This window comes from Mauremys mutica, unplaced genomic scaffold (assembly GCF_020497125.1).
Source record: "Mauremys mutica isolate MM-2020 ecotype Southern unplaced genomic scaffold, ASM2049712v1 Super-Scaffold_100340, whole genome shotgun sequence".
Taxonomy (NCBI): domain Eukaryota; kingdom Metazoa; phylum Chordata; order Testudines; family Geoemydidae; genus Mauremys; species Mauremys mutica.
This window is the reverse complement of record NW_025423318.1, coordinates 87,292-107,895: the sequence shown is the minus strand read 5'-3', so window position 1 is coordinate 107,895 and position 20,604 is coordinate 87,292. Positions and strand designations below refer to the sequence as shown.

The 20,604-nt window shown below is 49.1% G+C and overlaps 3 non-coding genes across 3 annotated transcripts; all 3 read left to right on the top strand.

Moving 5' to 3' along the window:
* Positions 1 to 3,703: 3,703 nt before the first annotated feature.
* Positions 3,704 to 3,779, top strand: TRNAN-GUU. The gene has a single exon. It is a non-coding gene; the product is annotated as a tRNA-Asn (tRNA).
* Positions 3,780 to 19,488: 15,709 nt separating this feature from the next.
* Positions 19,489 to 19,561, top strand: TRNAK-CUU. The gene has a single exon. It is a non-coding gene; the product is annotated as a tRNA-Lys (tRNA).
* A 641-nt stretch (positions 19,562 to 20,202) lies between these two features.
* Positions 20,203 to 20,274, top strand: TRNAE-UUC. The gene has a single exon. It is a non-coding gene; the product is annotated as a tRNA-Glu (tRNA).
* Positions 20,275 to 20,604: the final 330 nt, after the last annotated feature.

Genomic DNA, 20,604 nt, shown 5'->3' with positions numbered 1-20,604 from the left:
CGCCCTCCCCCCACCTTTACTGCATGGTGGGAAAGGGTAAATAACACTTCGCTCCTCACTTTAGCCCGTTCATTCCTGGCTTCACAGACCTCTCTTGTAGTGGTTCTCAGCCTTTCTTTACCAGGGGCGCCTAAAATTAAACACAAAGCCCTGCAGATCCCCAACCAGGGGTGAAGCAGGGGGGAGGGGCACATGGGGTCACCTGCCTTCCCGCCCCCATGTTCGGCCTTCCATTGTGCCATGCTCCCTGAAGTGCTAATGTAACAGGGCAGAGCAGTAGCGTGTTTCCTTGGCTAGCTCCTGCCTGCTCCTGGAGTCAGCGGCTGTGAGGCAACCCTCCCTGAGGGCAGGGGGTGAGCTCTCTTCTGCAGTGATACTGCCATTGTTTGTTGTGCCCCCTCTCCCCCACAAACAAGGCAGGCAGGCTTGGTGGCCTACTGAGCAGCCACTGAATTTGGGGTAGTGCAGACACAGCACTGTGCAATTCGACGGTATTGGCCTCCGGGAGTTATCTGAGAGTGCTCCAATGTGACCACTCTGGACAGCACTTTCAACTCCAATGCACTAGCCAGGTGAAAGCTATTTGGGGTAGCCCCCACCCCCCTTCTTAATAGTTTTGCAAACGGCCAGTAGGTGGAGGCAGAAGCCTCCAAAAGGCCTCACATACACAGTACCTTGAACTTTGTAACTAATCTTTTTTGCTTGCCAGAGGCAGAAAAAGATTCTGCTTTAAGCCAGTTTTTCCTTACCAGATAACGGTGTTACGGGGTTTAGTAACCACCAATGAAGTGTTAACACGGCATGGTCTTTGTCTGAAAGTGTATAAAAAGCTTGTGAAACTTGTGTGCAGTAGAGTTTTCTGTATCTACTACAGAGCTCTCCTTTCTTCTGCAGAATAAAGCATTTTTTCCTTATCCCTGTCAGGCTGTTATTGGCTCTCAGCTAGGCAGACCCGCTATTTCGGTAACATCACTTAGCTAGTGACAGGGGTATAAAACAAAGACCCAAAATCCCAGTCTGCCTGTGTCTGGGCCTTCTCTCCCCAGGAGAGTCTGAGCCTTGTTCGTAGGCGAAGGCCTTTGGCTAAGCAGCAGGGGCAGCCATGAGCTGGGAAGCGAACGGTCCCATCCTCACCTCCCAAACCCGTGACACTGAACTAAGGTGGGGCTGGGCTGTTGGGAAGACGATCCTGTCCCGATAGTGCCCATCACCAGCAGATAACGAAACAGATCTTAAGGGAGCATCCGGTCTGGCACGAAATTCCTTCTCAATGGTTGTGGTTGTGAAACCCTCATTTCTGTAGGGTTTATCTTTCTGGCCCCCACTTTTCTATTGTCAATCTGTCTGGTTCTCTGATTGTTTCTGTCTGCTGCAGAATTAATTTTGCTGGGTGTAAGTTAATTAGGGGCGTGGGATGTAATTGGTTAGAGAATTCTGTTACAATAGGTTAGAATTAGTTAGTTACATTTCAGTAAAATGATTGGTTAAGGTCTAGCTGAGAATATTATTGTATAAACTGGGGTCAGACAGGAAGTGGAAGAGGAAATTGGAATCATGCTAACGGGGGGGATGGGTATAGGGAACGGGGAACAGGGACACAGCCAAAGCTCTGCAGTGTCAGAGCTGGGAACGGGGACGTGGGGTAAACACTCTGCAGTGTCAGAGCTCATAGACTCATAGACTTTAAGGTCAGAAGGGACCATTATGATCGTCTAGTCCAACCTCCTGCACAACGCAGGCCACAGACTCTCACCCACCCACTCCTGTAACAAATCCCTGCCCTATGTCTGAGCTATCGAAGTCCTCAACTCATTGTTTAAAGACTTCAAGGTGCAGAGAATCCTCCAGCAAGTGCCCCGTGCCCCATGCTGCAGAGGAAGGTGAAAACCCCCCAGGGTCTCTGCCAACCTGCCCTGGAGGAAAATTCCTTCCTGACCCCAAATATGGTGATCAGCTAAACCCTGAGCATGTGGGCAGGACTCAGCAGCCAGACACCCAGGAAAGAATTGTCTGTAGGGATGTGGGGTAAACGCTCTGCGGTGTCAGAGCTGGGAAGGGGGACACTGGGGAATAGACTCTGTCGGTGTATAGAGATAAGCCCGACTGGTCTGAAGGGCTTCGGAATCTGCTTGCTTGGAAACTAACCCCAGTAAACATCCCGTTGTCTGCGCTTCCGACTTCTGGTCTTTTGCTGCTTGTTGTCTGTGTGACAAGAGCCAGCGAAGTGGGCGGGGGAGGGGAAAGCCCTCTAACAATGGCTCCTTGCTCCTCTCCCTCCAGGCTCAGGGGTCAAGGATGGGCAGGACTCCAGGCTCTGCTTGAGGGATCCTGGAACAGGGGCTGGGGAGGAGAAAGGATTGTAGATTCTCATCTGCACCCTGGAGAGGAGGTAATAAGTGAAGGGGGCATTTTTGACTCCTCCCCTGCCTCAGTGCCCCCAGATTTCTACATTCCACAGGGGCAAATAAGGGGGTGAAGCCATTTGGCTAATGAAAACCAGTGCTCCAGGTGACATTTGAACTCACAACCTCAGCATAGCTCCTCTCAGCACTGCACTATAAGTACCATGCGCTAACCCACTGTGACACTGGATCACCTGTCAAGTATGAGTCTCCGAGACCCCTAGGTTGATCAAGGCAAGGAGTGACCCCAAAACATTCTCAGTGGGGCTGAGAGCAGGTAGCGACAAGTGTTGTACTTGGTGGGGTGGATTCTTCTTACGGGTTCCAGGCACCATTTGACCCTTTTGTTCTTCCCTGTGTAATAACAGAGCTGGTTAAGACTCAATGGAGAGTCTTGCTGCAGACCAACAGATCTGAAATCACTGGTAACCAGCTCTAAGCATTAGTCCTGCTTTGGGACAGTGTCTCTCATGCAAGAAACTGCCCAGTCTGCGCTAGCAGTGAGGCTCCCTCACTAAAAGCTGAAATCAGGGAGAGCTGTGGGAAGTGCAGGGCCCCAGGGGTGCCTGAACAGGGGGGAACAACACCCCAGAACTTTTAAAAATGGGAGGGCTCTGCCTTGCCACTTCGTAATGACAGTAAGGGGGAGCGAGGGTGGGGAGGGGGCGGAGAGCGGGAAGTGGGATCATGGGGGAAGAGGCAGCGTAGGAGTGGGTCCTTGGGGAGAAGGGGTGGGGCAGAGGCGTGGCGTTGAGTGGCAGGGGTGGGGCTACTGTTCGGGTTCTGGTGGCCACTACTTTTAGGGAGCCTGTTCTGCTCCTGGTGGGACCACAAGACGTCCCAGAGCAGAGAGGGTGCCCAGCAGAGCGGTGACAGGGTGGAACAGCAAGTGGCCGGCAATGTGGCCAGACAGCGGAGGGAGAAAGGGGCTTTCCCCCCAGGAGGTGAGAGGTGAACTCTGGGTTTTCACTGAACCAGGACAGCAGCTGTGGGTGAGGTGCAGTGAAGGGAGGGGCACATCCAAAGAGCTTTTGGTGTCTGGATTTAGGAGCCCGAGGCAAAAGGCCACTGCCCAGCGCACTGTGGGGGGGTGTTTTGCTCATAGTGTTGTGTTATGAATCCTGATTGTGGTGTTTTCCCAAGTTAATACAAGGTGATTTTCCTCCTTTTTCTTAAAGTTTCTTTTCTACACTCAGTGCGTGTGAGTAGGGAAAGTATCGCCTCTTAGAGGCACCCAGTGGCCAGGGTGCTATACCGTATGCCCTGAGCTGATTCCTGGCTTTTGGGCTAAATACAGCCTTGCCCCTCTGTGGCGCAATGGGTCAGCGCGTTCGGCTGTTAACCGAAAGGATGGTGGTTCGAGCCCACCCAGGGATGACGCTAAGCCCGTGCTACTTCCTTGCTTCCCTGAGGCCTGTGGGGGGAGCCTCAAAGGTTCCATTTTGCTGCCTCAGTGCTTTCAGCTGGTGGTCCAAAGAGCAGGCTGGATGCCATTCAGAAACCCATCTGCCAGCAGCCGTGCCGGAGGCTCAGGCTTAATCCTCAAAGCGGAGCACAAAAACTTTCAGCCGGGAACATTTTGCTCCCTTCCCGCCTCCGCCGAAGCAGCAAGGGAGAAGCGGAGGAGACAGGCCGGCTCAAAGACGCCTCCCTCCCACTTCCCTGTACGCTGTGCAAAGCTCTTGGCCTGCCTCATGCCTCGTCAGGAAAGCACGGCCATGCGGCCCAAGCCTGAGTCACGTCCGCGGCCTGGCCCGCCCCGCCCCGGCTGACAGCGCGCAGAGCCACGCGAGTCAATGGCAGGTCGAGTCGGGAGCCTCGACTCTTTCCCCTGACAGCCACACACACAGCGCTGCCTAGCGCCCCGAGAGCCTCCCTCGTGTTCTTCCGCAGCAGCCGCCTGCCGGTGTGGGTGAGAAAAGGGGACCAGGAAGCACTGCAGCCTCATTCTGGGACAGGAGGCCCTCGCCACGCCCAGGCCTGCCTCTTGCCTTCAGCCCAGGCAGCCAGAGAGCTCCCTGGCAGGCCGCCGCTTCGCCTCAGCCACCTCTTGCCTCGGCTCTTGGGGCTCTGCTGGTCACCGGCTCGCTTGAAGGCCCAGAGGGAAAAGCGCACAAGTAGCAGAGGATGGTTTTGATCCATCGACCGCTGGGTTATGGGCCCAGCACACTCCCGCTGCGCCACTCTGCTGCTTCTTCACACCCTCCCCCTGCCACCTAGCCTCCACTATCCGGATTAGTGCCTTACGCGCCCTCGCTCTGGCAGGCAGATGCGCAGGCTGCTAGGCAGCTGCCCTGGTCACAGGATTTTACAGCTAGCTTCTACAGGGTAAAAAGGATCTATTTGGGGTTTGGACCCCATTGGGAGCTGGGTAGCTGAGTGCCGGAGACGGGAGCACTTCTTAAACTGTTTTCAGTTACGCTTGTGGGGGACGAGGTTCAGCCTTGGATCCGTGTCTGCAGCAGGCAAGCACCTCTGGCTCAATCGCCCCCCGCCGTATTAGCAGACTAAAACGCGGAGCGAACGCACACGCCTTGCAAAGGAACAGGAGCCGGGATCTCGAACAAAAGTCAGCATTTTATTAAGATGAGGTTCAAAGAAAAAAAAAGTGTACGGTACAGAGTTTCGGCATAGAAGTTTCTGGTGCTCAGGGAACAACGTACAGCTTACCCAAGGGGTGCAAAGTTCGGTTTAAAATGGGGTGGCGTAAGGAATACATAATCTGCAATAGCCCCGACTGGGGGTAAAAGGTTAATGTACAGACACTGAGTTAGGAGGGTATGTTGTCCATATGAGGGCTACGTTCGGGTGTGGAGTATAACGAGCGGTTACGACGATGAGGACGGATTGACCCGCGTTAGGTGAGTTTTAACGTTCGGTGTTTTGGAATCTTTGCCACAATCTAGTTGAAGCAGGGTCAGTATGAAGTCTACCCTGCCATCTGTTGGTGATCTGTCGTCAAGGCCTTTTGGGGCTGATGTCATTTGCATGGTTACACCCACCCCGGATTGCATGATGGGAGTGCTTGTCCAAACGGTCATTTCAGCTGCTGCGGGATCCCCAGTCTCTTTGTTATTGGGGCAGGAGTAACCCAGTGTATTTTCCTGTTGATTTTGGATCAAGGACAGAGTAACTGTACCTGGCATTTGAGGCCTGAGAGCGTCACCCTCGCCTGAAAAGTACTCACCATTAAGGGGTATGGGTTCCTAACGGCAGCGCATAGAGGGAGGTAGAAATGGATGTTTGTTGGTCTCTCGCAGGTGCTGCTGATGTCCTTTCTGCTGTCCCTGGTGTGGAAAGACAGAGACAGAGGCAGAGGCAGTTTTGAATCTCTTCAAATTGTGGTGAGTGCTGCAGTTGCTCACCCTAAGCTTATGCCGTTAGATCTCTTTCACGGTGTATTTTGGTCCTGAGAGGTAAAAGGTGTGTTGTTAGGGAGTGAGATAGCAAACGTTAGTTGCAGAGGTGGTGCATGTGCCACAGAAGTCGTGTGCCCCCGCTCCCGTCCAAGAGTCCAGTATTTGCATAAACCCACCCACTGACCTGTGACTAACAATCTCGCTCTGCTAACACTTCCAGAAAAACTTTTCTGCCAGGTTCTCATTCCAAACTATATTCCTACGAACTTAAGCTTTTAAGTAGCATCAGAGTCTACCTCCTTCAGTATAACTCAATTTTTTACTTATCTGTTTAAGATTTTAAGTGTATGCTTTAACACATTATTTGTAAGGGGATAATAATTAATTCTATTTTTCAACTAAAGAGAGAAGAAAACCATAAAATGTGCACTTAGAGAGTTCAGAAGAATCTCCTGATGTTAAACACATATATTTATTTTCAATCTCTCTTAAATTGCTATTCTTTGGAACCCATGTCCCTTGTCTAACGATTTTTATGTAGGTTCGGGTGAGTCCCGAAATCATGAACTGCTAATTACCGTTCTACTGTTTTTGATTCATATGACCAGGATTACTACATTTTATTACTCCTTCTCTATTAAGAAAGAGTTTGGGGAGCCCACAGCAGCCAAAATCACCATTTGGACAAGCACCCCCATCATGCAATGCGGGGTGGGTGTGACCATGCACATCAGCAACAAAAGGCCTTTACAACACATCACCAACAGATGGCAGGGTAGAGTTCATTCTGACCCTGCTTACATCCTCCCCCCAGCCAAGAATTGGTGATCCTGATAAATCACACTCCCTATTATACCAGCTCACTGGTATTGAATGCTGATGTTATTGCTAGCAAAAGTAGCCACCCATCTCTGCCCTGTAGCATCCAGCTTAGCCCTTGTTAACACATAAGTCAGTGGATTGTTCTCTGTCCATACCTGAAACTGAGCACCAGACAAGTAGTCTGGATATTTCTCAGTGATGGCCCATTTCAAGGCCAACAACTGCAGCTGGTGGATGGGATAGCGAGTTTCGCTATCAGACAGTCCTCAGCTGGCAAAGGCTACAGATTTACATTTACCTTCCACTTCCTGGTAGGAGACTGCTCCCAGACCCTCCAAACTGGCATCAGCATGCAGGATAAACAGTCTGTTGGGTCAGCAAGGACTAGGACTGGCACATGAATCAGGCAAATAATGATTTCCCGTAAAGCCCTGTCACATCTCTCATCCCGCCATGTCCCCAATGGAGAGGAGAGGAGCCCCTCCCCTGTCCCAGGCCAAGCACACCCGATTTTTGGGGGGAGGTGTCTATGTCCCAGCCTAGGCGTGCTGGAGCTGCTGGGGAGAGAAGTTCCTTCCTCAGTCCGAGCCCACCAGAGTTGATGTTGCAGTGGGGGAGAGGTATCTCTCACCTGGTTTTTAGATGCTCTGATGAGAGGGAGCAGGAGGAAGATTTTTCTTCTCCTTGCATTTCAAACCTTTCACCCCGCCCCCAACCATTTTCTGCTCTAGCCTGATCTCTCTCTCATGTCTCCAGGGCCGATCTTAGCCATAGGCAGCCGCCTAGGGCACCACTAGGTCTGGGGGCACTGCTCTGCTGGGAGCCCGGACAGATGGGAAGCAGTGGAGCATGTAAGAGCAGGCTGCTGGTGTTGTGTATTTGGTTGTCATGGGTTTTGTTACTATGGCAACTGAGTTAGACTATTAAGGGATAGCTCAGCCGGTTTCAACTGGCTGGGTGAGCTCTCTGTTTCTGTAAATAAAATGGAGGTTTTGGTTAGCTGTCTGCTCTCTGGCCTCAAGTGATTGTTTCCTACACCGGCTGCCCCAAGGACTTAACACTGGCGACGAGGATGGGATCCTGGTGCTGCTCCAGTAACAGAAGGAAGTAGAAGTCAAGGTAAAGACCAAACAAAGAAAAAAAGCTGCTTGTTGCACTGACTGTGAAAGTGAAACTAAAAATCATGGCTACTCTGACCAGGCCCCTGGAGCCTTTTGATGAGAATACAGAGCAGTGGCATGTGTATACTGAGCGTTTTGAGCTTTTTGGTATTGCAAATGACATTACAGAAGCGAAGAAGGTGCCAATATTCTTAACTGTTGTAGGGGCTAAAACCTACTCTCTGCTACACAGCTTACTGCACCCTGTTAAGCCTGAGACTAAATCTTACAGTGACATTGTGGAAATCCTGGGGTCTCATTTCTCCCCAAAACCACTGGTAATTGCTGAAAGATATAGGTTCCACAAAAGAGACCAAAAGGAAGATGAAACAGTTGTACAATTTGTAGCCATTTTAAAAAAGCTAGCAGAACACTGTGAATTTAAAGAGATGTTAAATGATGCCCTGCGTGACAGGTTAGTGTGTGGCCTCTGCAGTGAAGCTATACGGAAGCGCCTACTGACAGAGGCTCAGCTTACATTACAGAAGGCTGTTGATATTGCTGTCTCCATGGAACTGGCTACAAGGGAGGCACAATACATCGGTGCACCCCCTAGGGTGCAAAAAGTGTCACAAGAACTGACCCACAAAACGGTGCAGAGTCAAGAATGTTACCGCTGTGGTAAGCTGGGTCACCAGGCATCAGAATGCTGGTGTAAGGACCTGGTGTGTCGACACTGTGGCAAAAAGGGACACATTGAGTATGCCTGTAAACAAAAGAAAAAGAGGCCTGTGGTCTGGCCGACAAAAAGAGGAACCTTGCATACCCTAGAGCAGACCCAGGATGATCAAGGTGACACCTCCTCACAAGAGGAAGTGCCACTGCATGTTTTGTCTTTGGCAGCGGGCTCACATGAATACTGGGTAACCCCCTTATTGGAGGGCAAACCTATACGCATGGAACTAGACACCGGTGCAGCTGTCTCGCTGGTTCCTGAGACTGTGTATAAGGAAAAGCTACAGCATCTTCCGCTTAAGGCAACAAAAACTGTTCTGAAGACGTATACAGGTGAAGCTGTGCCCATGTTGGGCACTATTGATGTTAAGGTGGAGCTCAATGGAAAGGCGGCTAAATTGCCACTGTTTGTGGTGAGAGGTAACTACCCAGCCTTAATGGGTAGGTCTTGGCTTGGGAAGATTCAGCTGAACTGGGCAGAAGTGCACCGGATGACTAAAGAAGAAACCAGTCTAACCCCTATACTAAGGAAACATGCTGCTGTTTTTGGAGATGATTTGGGAAGTATGAAGGGAATCACTGTGACATTGAACATTAAACCTGGCAGTCCACCAAAATATCTGAAAGCCCGAACTGTGCCATATGCCATCAGGCCAAATGTTGAAGCAGACCTGGAGCGCCTGGTCACCAATGGAGTCCTAATACCAGTTACCCATAGCTCATGGGCCACTCCTATCGTTCCAATAGTGAAGAAAGATGGCTCTCTCCGGATTTGCGGTGATTTTAAAGTCACTGTCAACCCAGTGTTGTGTGCAGAGCAATACCCACTTCCCCGCATCGATGACCTCTTCGCAGGCCTGGCTGGGGGACAAAAGTTCAGTAAGATTGATCTGAGTCAAGCATATTTACAGATGCACGTCGATGAAAAGTCCCAAGAGCTGTTGACTATTGTGACTCATAAGGGGCTTTATCGATACTGTCGCCTACCCTTCGGAATCACATCGGCTCCCGCCCTGTTCCAGAGAGCTATGGACCAGATCTTGTGTGGCTTGTCAGGAGTTCAGTGCTATCTGGATGATATCCTGGTCACTGGAAGAAATGAAGAGGATCACTTAAGGAATTTAGAGGCTACCCTACAAAGACTGGAAGAGTATGGCCTACGAGTTCGCAAAGACAAGTGTGAATTCTTCAAGCCCTCTGTTGAATATTTGGGACACATCATCGATTCTGCAGGTCTTCATAAGGCCCCTGCAAAAGTTAAAGCTATTGTGGAGGCTCCCCCACCTCGAAATGTAAGCCAGCTGCGCTCATTTCTAGGACTACTGAACTATTATGGAAAGTTCATCTCACAGTTAGCCACACTGCTAAAACCACTTCATGAGCTCCTTGGGCAGAACAAGGCCTGGAAGTGGACTGAAGCCTGTGATGTTGCATTTAACAAAGCTAAGGATGCATTGTTAAATTCTGAAGTTCTAACGCACTTTGATCCATCCTTACCCCTGCAATTGGCCTGCGATGCTTCCCCTTATGGAGTGGGAGCGGTCGTGTCACACATTATGCCTTCAGGAGAAGAAAGACCTATTGCTTTTGCTTCACGCACTCTAAGCAAAGCAGAAACTAACTACGCCCAAATCGAACGTGAGGCATTAGGAATTGTTTTTGGAATTAGGAAGTTTCATCAGTACCTGTTTGGGCGAAAGTTTACTCTTCTTACAGACCATCGACCTCTGACATCAATTTTTGGACCCTACACAGGCATTCCCCCATTAGCTGCTAGTCGTATGCAACGTTGGGCATTGATACTTTCTGCACACACATATGAAACCAAATATCGGAAATCCACTCTGCACGGCAATGCAGATGGCCTCTCAAGGTTGCCTTTACCGGTCAAACATCAAGATAGTGCCCAAAAGGAAATCTTCTACTTTGAACAGGTAGAGAATACACCCATCACTGCTACTCAGATAAAGAAGGCAACCCGCGTTGACCCAGTATTATCCCAAGTTATGGACCTGGTGATGCATGGAAAATCTCGAAAACCTCTCCGGTCTCACCCGACCTTGTTCCCTACATGTCCAGGCGGACGGAGTTATCGGTCCAATCTGGTTGTTTGTTGTGGGGGAGGCGTGTCATTATTCCACCACCCATGAGATCACAGATGTTAGAACAGCTACATTCCGGTCACTGTGGAATAGTGCGCATGAAGGAAATTGCACGAAGCTATTTTTGGTGGCCTAGATTGGACAGTGCTATTGAAGAGAAGGCAAAAGCTTGTATGTCATGTCAGAGTGTAAGAAATGCACCCCAGTGGGCACCCCTACACCCATGGGACTGGCCTGAAAACCCGTGGCAACGTATTCACGTTGACTTTGCTGGCCCCCTTGAAGGAAGCATGTTCTTGGTGGCAGTAGATGCCCATTCTAAATGGCCAGAAGTCTCTATAATGCAGTCCACTACTGCAGAGAGTACTATCCAAAAACTACGAGGACTCTTTAGTCGTTTTGGTCTGCCAGAACAACTTGTGAGCGACAACGGACCGCAGTTCGTCTCTCAGGAGTTTCAAAATTTTATGAAGGCAAATGGGATACACCACATCACGTCAGCACCATATCATCCGTCCACCAACGGATTAGCTGAAAGATTTGTGCAGACAATGAAAAACGCTTTGAAATCAGGAAAGGGACAACACTCCATTCAAAAGCGTCTGGACACCTTCTTACTTTCCTATAGAAACACACCTCATGCTACGACACAGGCTTCCCCAGCCTTTCTAATGATGGGACGACAGCTGCGCACTTGCTTTGATCTGCTGAAACCTTCTGAACCCAGACAAACTGTGCAATATCAGCAGCAATATCAAGTCATCAGACGGGCACCCAGATCAAAAGACCGAACCTTTAGCCCAGGACAGCCAGTTTTGGCTCGGAATTATACTTCCAGAGCTAAATGGGTCCCGGCCACAGTCATCACTCAAACAGGACCTGTTTCCTATACAGTCCGGACTGCAGAGAATCTTACCTGGCGGTGACATGTAGATCAGCTGTTGCCAGGTCATGCCAGTCTTCAGGACCCATCTGCAGTTGAGGGGTCTGACTTCACCCCTCCTGGTGAGACACCGAATCATGAGTCACCTGTTCCTGACTGTTCTCCTCCATTACTGCCGGCAGCTGAGATACCCCTTTGCCTAGCACGAGCTGATACCACCTCCTCACCTATTCGTGCTGCGGACCCTGAGCCCCTAGTACTTTCGGGTGCAACAACACAAAAGTTCGCAGTAATCCACCTAGAGACAGAAGGCCTCCTCATCGGCTGGATCTTTAGTTAGGGCGAACCCACGGTTATGGGGCAAAATAATCCCCAAGGTTTAGCCAGGAATGGAGGCAGTCTACCCTCCTTCTCTAGTTTAGTGTGTGTTTTATTCAGGGGATGTTCTTATTAGGGGGGAGGAATATGTTGTGTATTTGATTGTCATGGGTTTTGTTACTATGGCAACTGAGTTAGACTATTAAGGGATAGCTCAGCCGGTTTCAACCGGCTGGGTGAGCTCTCTGTTTCTGTAAATAAAATGGAGGTTTTGGTTAGCTGTCTGCTCTCTGGCCTCAAGTGATTGTTTCCTACACCGGCTGCCCCAAGGACTTAACAGCTGGGTCCTAGGGAGAGCCGAATGCAGCACAGTCTGAGGGAGGGGATTGGCTGCTGGGGTCTCTGGGAAGGGGAGGGGGAGGGGTTGGGGAGGGAGCTCACCTGTGAGTGTGACTCTTTCCCCCCGGCTGAGGTGAGGTGAGGCAGGCTCTGCGGCTCTGGAACCAGTATCCTTTGTTGTCCCCCATAACATCCATTCTTCTCCCCCCCTGCCCCATGGAGCACCCCCTCCTTTCTCCTTCCTTCCCAGGAGCATCCCTCTCTCTCTCCTCCCTCCCCTCTGTCAGGGCTGGGTTGGGTGAGGTGCTGGGGGGTAGGTGGGGGGAGGCTGGCTACCTGCTGAGCAATGAAAGTGAAAGTAACTCACTGCCTCGGCCAGGATTGGAATGTCACACAGGGCTGGGCTGGGGTTAGCCAGATGTGTGAAAAATCAGGACAGGGGGTTGGGGTAGGGTGAGCAGATATCCCTATTTTATAGGGCCAGTCCCAATTTTGGGTCTTTTTCTTATATAGGCTCCTTTTACCCCCCCACCCCCACCCCCTGTCTTGATTTTTCACACTTGCTGTCTGGTCACTCTAGGTGGGGGTAATTGGTGCCTATATAAGACAAAGCCCCAAATATCGGGACTGGCCCTATAAAATCAGGACATCTGGATCTGGTCAACCTAGCTGGGGAGCGCCTCTCCCCCGGGCTGGCAGCTGCCAGCGATCCATCTCATCCGGGGGGAGCTGCACAGGGCAGGATGAGCTGCTGTGGCTCCATGGGTGACCTGTCCCTGAGATCAGATGTTGTGCTAACTTCACCATGGTCCGTAAGGCTGGTGGTGGTGCCCATTGGCGTGTGATTGGACCTGAGGGTTTGCTGCTGCTGTTGCCACTCTGCACCCCAAGAGGTGGATTTTGGGGTCTACTGCAGCTGTTGGACCAGCAGGCTTGGGGGTGAGCCAAGCATGAAAGCAGTACTGTGTTGCCATTTAGATTGTCATTTAACAACTTTGTTTGCCAAAAATTCTTGCTAACAATCCTGAATCCAATTTCAATATTTAAAGAAAAAAAATCAATATCTTAGCCAAAAACAGAAAATTAAGTTGTTGACAATTATTAGTGACAGGTTTGGTTTGAGGCAGGGAGTGGGCCAGTTTTCATCAGCGAAACAAAAAATGTTGACTGACTTTCCTATAGCCTGTTACTCCTGATAAGAGCCCTCCAACAACTGTAATATGCTCATCTCCTTACTAGAGTATAAAGCAGGGGTCGGCAACCTACGGCACATGCGCCAAAGGTGGCAGGTGAGATGATTTTTGATGGTTCGCAGTGGCAGGCTGAGTGGCTCAGCCCATCACTGCTCTGGGGTCCTGGCTGCTGCCCTATTGCCAGCTGGGATACCGGACGCCGGCCCCACTCAGCACCTGCTGCTGGCCTGGGGACCCCCAAGGAACCCCAGGCTGGCAGCGGGCTGAGCAGGCCGGCTGAACCACTCAACCTGCTGTCAGCCTGGGGTTCCATTCACTCAGCCGGCAGCGGGCTGAGTGGGCTGGTGGCGGGCTGAGCAGGGCCGGTGGGGGGTTGAGTGTCTCAGTCTGCTGCCAGTCTGGGGTGCCAGCTGCACTCAGCCTACTGCTACTCCGGGGTTCCGGCTGCCGGCCCCTTGCCAGTCAGGAGCCCAGCCGCCGGCCCCACTCTGCCTCCTGCCAGCCTGGGTGAGCAGAATCCCAGGCTGGTAGCGGGCTGAGGGGGGTTGGCGGCCGGGATCCTGGCTGGCAGGAGTCGGTGGTCAGAACCCCAGACCAGCAGCGGGCTGAGCGGGTCTGGGGTTTCATTTACTCAGCTGGCAGTGGCCTGAGCAGGACTGGTGGCCGGGACCTCAAATAATAACAATAGTTTATTTATATAATATAGAGATAGAGAGAGACCTTCTACAAACGTTAAAATGTATTACTGGCACGAGAAACCTTAAATTACAGTGAACTTGGCACACCACTTCTGAAAGGTTGCCGACTCCTGGTATAGACTGACCATATGTTGTACTAAGATTCTCCTGCTTTTTTTTTTCCTGTGAGTCAGTATAGCTTTTGCCAGCCCAGAAGTTGGGCAGCCAATGTTTTACATTTTCACAATGTTTTCTCGAACTGTCATAAAGTAAATTCATAGTTAATATGAGTTAAAAAGGCCAGGGACACTTCCTTGTGAAGAATCTGTACAGCAGATCATGCTAGAACTGTGAAAATGTCAGTTTTTGATGGAACTTTAGAGGCAGTGATTTATCATGTATTTTATCATGTGAATGTGCTGCTATTGCTAATGTTTTCCAAACAAAATAAGGCACAATAGGACTTCTGTAACATTTCTGTACTACCTTAATCTAGATGAGATGATTCTGTGCTGACTTCATTTTGGTCACTTTGTGCTTTACCTAGCAGTAAAACTAGGGTTATATTTTCCCACTGTTTGGAAACCCAACTTATTAAACTGATTTTGCAGCCAAAAAAGCCAGAAAGATTGCTTTTAATTAAAAACAAATCTTTGTTTCAATACCTCTTCATATAAATTTCCAATAAAATTTTGACAAATTAAAAACATTATATTATTTGCATCATTCTGTCAAATCAGAATTTTTTCTATAGTGCTACTTCTTTAGTGCCAGTGCATCAGCATTACAGTGTGCTTCATTAAGTTAAACTGGTTTTAATAACGTGAATGTGGCAAGTTTTCCAATACTGTATGCTTATATTTGTGTTGCTAAGAGCAGATCAGGCACGGGGCACCAGTTTAATAATCTCAACTAGGGCACCATAAATCCTAAGGACGGCCCTGCATGCCTCAATTCTCTTTTTCCTGTCCTTGTTCCAGAGCTCTCACAGCCCAATTCTCTGCCCTAACGTTGAGCCCTCTACTGCACCCTGAACCTCTCATTCCAACCCCACCTCAAAGCCTGCACCCCCTAGCCAGTGTTCTCACCCCCCTGCACTCCAACTCTCTGTCCCATGCAGCCTGATTTAGGGTGTACTAATAATATTAATTTGGCAAATATGATGAAAATTTAATTTATTAGCTTACATTTTATTTAATTTAATTGAGTTATAAAGTTACAGTTGCATTACTGCTATTCAAAAGATACATATGGCATTATATGCAATTAAGTTTTGGTTAATATACTCACACCCTTCCTTGATAACCTGGTGGTAAGAGACACAGGACCAGCCTTGCAGTTCAGGTTTCTCAGTTCTTGAGTGAAAGATGCAGTGCTTAGAAAAAGTTAATGTTACTTTGGGTTTACTTGAATAAATTAAACTTAAAATCAAAACCTAATAAACAAAGAATAAAAACGTAGGGAAACCGAGCTTAGCCGAGTTACTGTGAAACTTAAAGTTTAAGAACAAGTACAGCCTACTGATAGTAGATAGAGAGAGACTGGAGGAAGTAAGTCAGAATGATAGAGCGACGTGCTCTAGCGAGGTGGGTTACCTCTTTTATAGGGCACAAGAGCCAGAAATCCTTCCTCCTATGCCCAAATTTCATTCCTTACCCACAAAACATTAGGGTACGCTTACTTCATAGTTTAGTATATTTGTGCCTGTTGATGACATGTACCCAAGTTCCCTTGTGGTGTACCTGTTAATTCTGTGGGTACAACACTGAAAAACCCCTTATGCCATTCTCCATTGTCGATTGGTCTAGGTAAAGGTCTTAGACAGGCATGGATACTTCTCTATTTAAGTAACAAGATAAAGGTCAAGTTTCCTTTCTGAGTAAAAGGTCACAATATAGGTATGCTCACTTTGCCTTAGCTTAACATACAGGATATGGCCTGTAGGTCCTTGTAAGTCATGTGCCCCAGCCCCCTAATCATTTTTATTGCCCTCTGCTGGACTCTCTCCAGTTTGTCCACATCCCTTCGCATGTGGGTCCCAACCCCAAAAGTACTCACATTTCACCCCAATGGCTCCAAAATGTACATAGGGTGCTGCCATGGTCAAGTCACTCTTGAGCCTGCTGGCAGAGAACAAGGTGAAAATTAGCCAGGACGTGACTCAGTCAATTCCCTCTGCTCCCAGCAGGTGGTATCCGAAAGCTCCAAGATGGCTCACTTCCCTTTCTCTCATCAGCTTCAGACCCCAGGGTTACAAATGCACAAACCAGTTGGGAGTCTCCCCTGGGCTCAGGGTGTGAGGCTGTTCTGAGGGGATACACCTACATACTTGGGATATTAGTGCAAAGATTCAGTTTCTCATAGAAAATCTGAGGGCAATTTATATTTGGTTAAAAATCTTATTTAGTGAAAGGAAAGCTGCAGTGACAGCCTGGTTACTGGGGTGCAAAACACTTTCCTCCTGGGAGAAACAAGAAGTTAGAATTAGAAATTTACATCATTTGTTCCAATGTTGGCACAGGTTTAATTTTGCTTCTTTGTATGTTTGTTTCAGGCTGTGACTGTTTTGGTTTATTGGGTTGTTTTGTTTTTTTAAGTTGGAATGAAGATTTAATTGACATTTGCTGGATTCGAATGGCTGACCTACAACACCAGTTTTGACATTGTTCTGCATATTTTATACAGATTTGGCCAGTATTCAAGGATTCGATTCCTTTATAGGAGGTTTTAGTGGTCAGGCTTATTTATTTTATGTTATTTTATCATCCTGCTGTAGCACACCTTTTTGATAAAATGTTGAAATTATTAATTTATGGTATTTGTTATTTTTTATTTTTAAAAACAAAGTTTTTGTTAGTGTTTGGGTTTTAAATTAAACATTGTTTTTGGTTTCAATTTTTTATTTTGGCTTTGGTTATTGATGGGATTTTTAAGAACTTTGGATTTAATACTAAAATTTGGACAGCAAACCCTATTTACTATTTTATTTTAATAAAGGTTGTATTGCTCTAACCCCTGGCTGGGGGGAGAGGAGATGAGCCTGGTCTTTAAGTGAGAAGGAGCAGAGGCATGGGAGCCATGGCCCCCGTGAAGGGTGGGGCCAGGTGATGGGGGGGCACAGCCCCTCCAATTTTTTTTGTCTAGCCCACCTCAGTCCCCCACCAAACGAGAAGAGTCTGATGCCACCCCTGGTGGTCACTGGGTGTCACTGGTGCTCCATGGGAAATATGCACTTTGCATTACCCAGATTGGTGGGAAACACACTCTGTGCCTTACCGTGACTGGTCCGTGGGAGTCACTGCTCCTAGAAGGCAGACACACGCTGTGCATTACGCCACCTGGCCACTGGGTGTCACTGCTGTACCAAGGGAAACACCTTCTGTGCATTACCCTGAATGACCACGAGGTGTCACTGCTGCTCCAAGGGAAACATGCTCTGTGTGTTACCCTGATTGGCCACTGGGTGTCACTGCTGCGCCAAGGAAAATACCTTCTGTGCATTACTCTGACTGCCCACTGGGTGTCACTGCTGCGCCAAGGGAGACATAAGAACGGCCAGACTGGCTCAGACGCAAAGTCCATCTAGCCCAGTATCCTCCTGTCTTCTGACAGCAGCCAGTGCCAGGTGCCCCAGAGGGAATGAACAAAACAGGGAATCATCAAGTGATCCATCCCCTGCCGCCCATTCCCAGCTTCTGGCAAACAGAGGCTACAGGCACCATCCCTGGTCCTCACCTAACCATCTCTCTCTCTCTCTCTCCCCCACTCCTAGTTGGTGGAGGACAGGGCCCAACAGCTCAGCTTCCTCCATGCTGTCCCACGTCTGTGCTTCTTGGTACAGCAGCAGGGGCTGGACACTCTGGAGCCCCAGGTCTCCAAAGCAGCCCTCGTGGAGAGCATTGCGGTGAGTAGGACCCCGTGTCTGGCCCCTGGGTCGAGGAACCCAGAAATGGGAGAAAAGTTGGTGGGGCCGGAGGGGGAAGCAGAGGACAGTGGTTCCTGGGGCTGAGGGCTGGGGAGCAGGAAAAGGAGAGCTTCTGACACCGATCGGGAGCTGGCAGTGGGGGAGTTGTAAGGCCGTGTCTGCATCAGTCTATGAGCATTGGTATTTTCTTGAAATTTGTCAGACCAACCTAACTAACACCTAACCCACATTTGAACCTCTTTTCACAGTCTTGCTCATTCTGAAGGTCTGTTTGCCTCCAGACAGATCCGTTGTCTTTCAGAACAACCTTGCTCTTTCTGTTTCACTCACTGAGGTGTCGGAGTAAACACTCACCTTCACTCTATTCTCAGACAAACACTAATATTAACTGTTTGCTACTGATTTGTGGAGTGGAAGATGCCATTTCTGGGGGATTGTTCCCAAGCTGCAATACTTTGTGTTCAAACATCTCCCAGCTTCCTTGGTGAAAAATAACACCAGGTTTCTTTGCAATATACAAGAAAGAAGGAGTTCTTCTTTGAGTGATTGCTCATATGCATTCCAGTTAGGTGTGCGCACGCCGCGTGCACGTTCGTCGGAAGATTTTTACCCTAGCAACACTCGGTGCATCGGCTGGGCGCCCCCTGGAGTGGCGCCGCTATAGCGCCAGATATATACCCCTGCTGACCCACCCGCCCCTCAGTTCCTTCTTACTGCCCGTGTCGGTCGTTGGAACAGTGGAGCGCGGCTTAGCTGACCTCCACTTCCCTAGCTACTCGTAGTTTCTCTCATTAATTCTTGTATATATAGTTCAGATTTATATAGTTGTAGTTAACTTTATTCGTTTGTAGTATAGTTAGTGTATATAGTTCATACTATATATATGAATGGGTCACAACCTTAGCCCAACCGAAGGCACTGAAACAAATGATGCTTCAGCTTCCTCCCTCAGCATCACAAGACCAACACAAAGAAAACTCCTGAGGAATGGGGCTCTGAGCATTGCCAGGTTGAGAGTTCCGTGCCCTCAGGAAGCCAGCCAAAATGCTCGAACCCTCACCCGCTTCTCTTGGACCGCTGGCAACATGGTGTTTGCACAGGAGCCGCAAGCCCGTCTTTCCTGTCTTTGTCTCTCCCGGCCCCTTCCCCCCAAATGCTTTCATCGGACGCTGGAGGGACCTAAGGACCTGCAGGTTCCCGCACCCACCTCCTAAAGCAAACAGTCCTTCCCTTCTCTGACATTCCTGGAGCCGCACATCCTTGGAGGAGTTTTACCCCAGGGGGTTCTGATTCCCTGCGAAAAGATGTGTCTGGCGGCCGGCGGGAAACTGTCTTCTCTGCCCCCTCTTTGGGCGCTGAGAAGTTTTTTCTGAGAAACAGCACCTCCTCCTGGTGGGAGAATCCTAAATTCCACCCTCCCACCCAGGTTTCTCTGAGCAGCTGCTAGATGAACCCCACTTCTCTGGTCTAGACACCAGCATCTAACTAGCCTTGGAACGGGCCCTGTTTGCTAGCTGGAGAGCGAAGGAACCAGGAAAGAAGGCAAATGTCAGGAAACGAATCTGAGCACGCAAAGAAACTTCCTTCGCTCTTCTTTTGCACTGTCTGTGCCTTTGCGACCCCTTGAAGCCTAGCCCGACTAACTCAGTCGGTAGAGCATGAGACTCTTAATCTCAGGGTCGTGGGTTCGAGCCCCACGTTGGGCGTTTGATCTTGCACTCTTCGACATCACTCTCTCCCTCAGAGCATAACGGAATCCACTCTTTGTCCTCTCAACCAGCTGAGGTGGTCTTGGACCTTTAGTACATCATGAAGACAAGACACATTGACAATTCCATGGTCCTAAGAGAGTTGAGTCTCTTCTAGCCCAGGCAAGAGAGGGAAAAAATAACCTTTCACAAGCTGATTGCCCCCCACCCCCTGAGCAGCCATCTAGAGCTTCTCTACTTATTTCTATATCTTCGCCAGTGCTCAGTAGTTGAGATAACTGCTTCTTTCTCAAATCCTCCACCAGCCCTCTTCATTGGGATGGAGATTGCTTAAGGCTGACGATTCCACCACATCTTATTCATCCCTCGTACATTTCTGTAAGCCCATGGAGAGTAAAACAAGATAGCAACAAAACTGTTTTTTTTTTAAAAAGACGTGGCCTCAATGTATAACAATACTGGAAATTGTTTTAATATGTTTTCTGTTTCTTTTTCATATCAGTGCTAAAAATAGGAAGGGAACCGTAAGGAAACAAAGAGCTCAGAGCTTGTGTTAACCTCCTTTGAAGACGAACGAATGGCCTCAGTTGGACAGAAAGTAGGCCTAGAAAGTTATGCCCAACCCCCCAAATCTCATCTCCCTGGTGGTCTAGTGGTTAGGATTTGGCGCTTTCACCGCCACGGCCCGGCTTCGATTCCCGGTCAGGGAGTTACCCTCTTCAACAAAAGTCTACCTTGCCTTCCTCGCTTGGAGTTCAAGCGGAAGAATGCAACTTCCTGGCCTCCTTCAGAATGCTTGGGAACTCTTTGGAGGCCATGGGGAAAGCAAAGCTTCCAACTACTACAATATGGCTATCTGCCCCTTAAAGCCCAGCCTCTGCACCCTTTTACACAAATACACTTACTTGTGCAAACAATTTAGTTTTTCCTTCTTACCGAGCCTAACCTAAATTAGAACAACATTGCACTTTGACCCAATATCTTTTTCTTTTCTTTTCATTTTTCTTGGTGAAACCAAACCAAACCAAACAATCATTTTG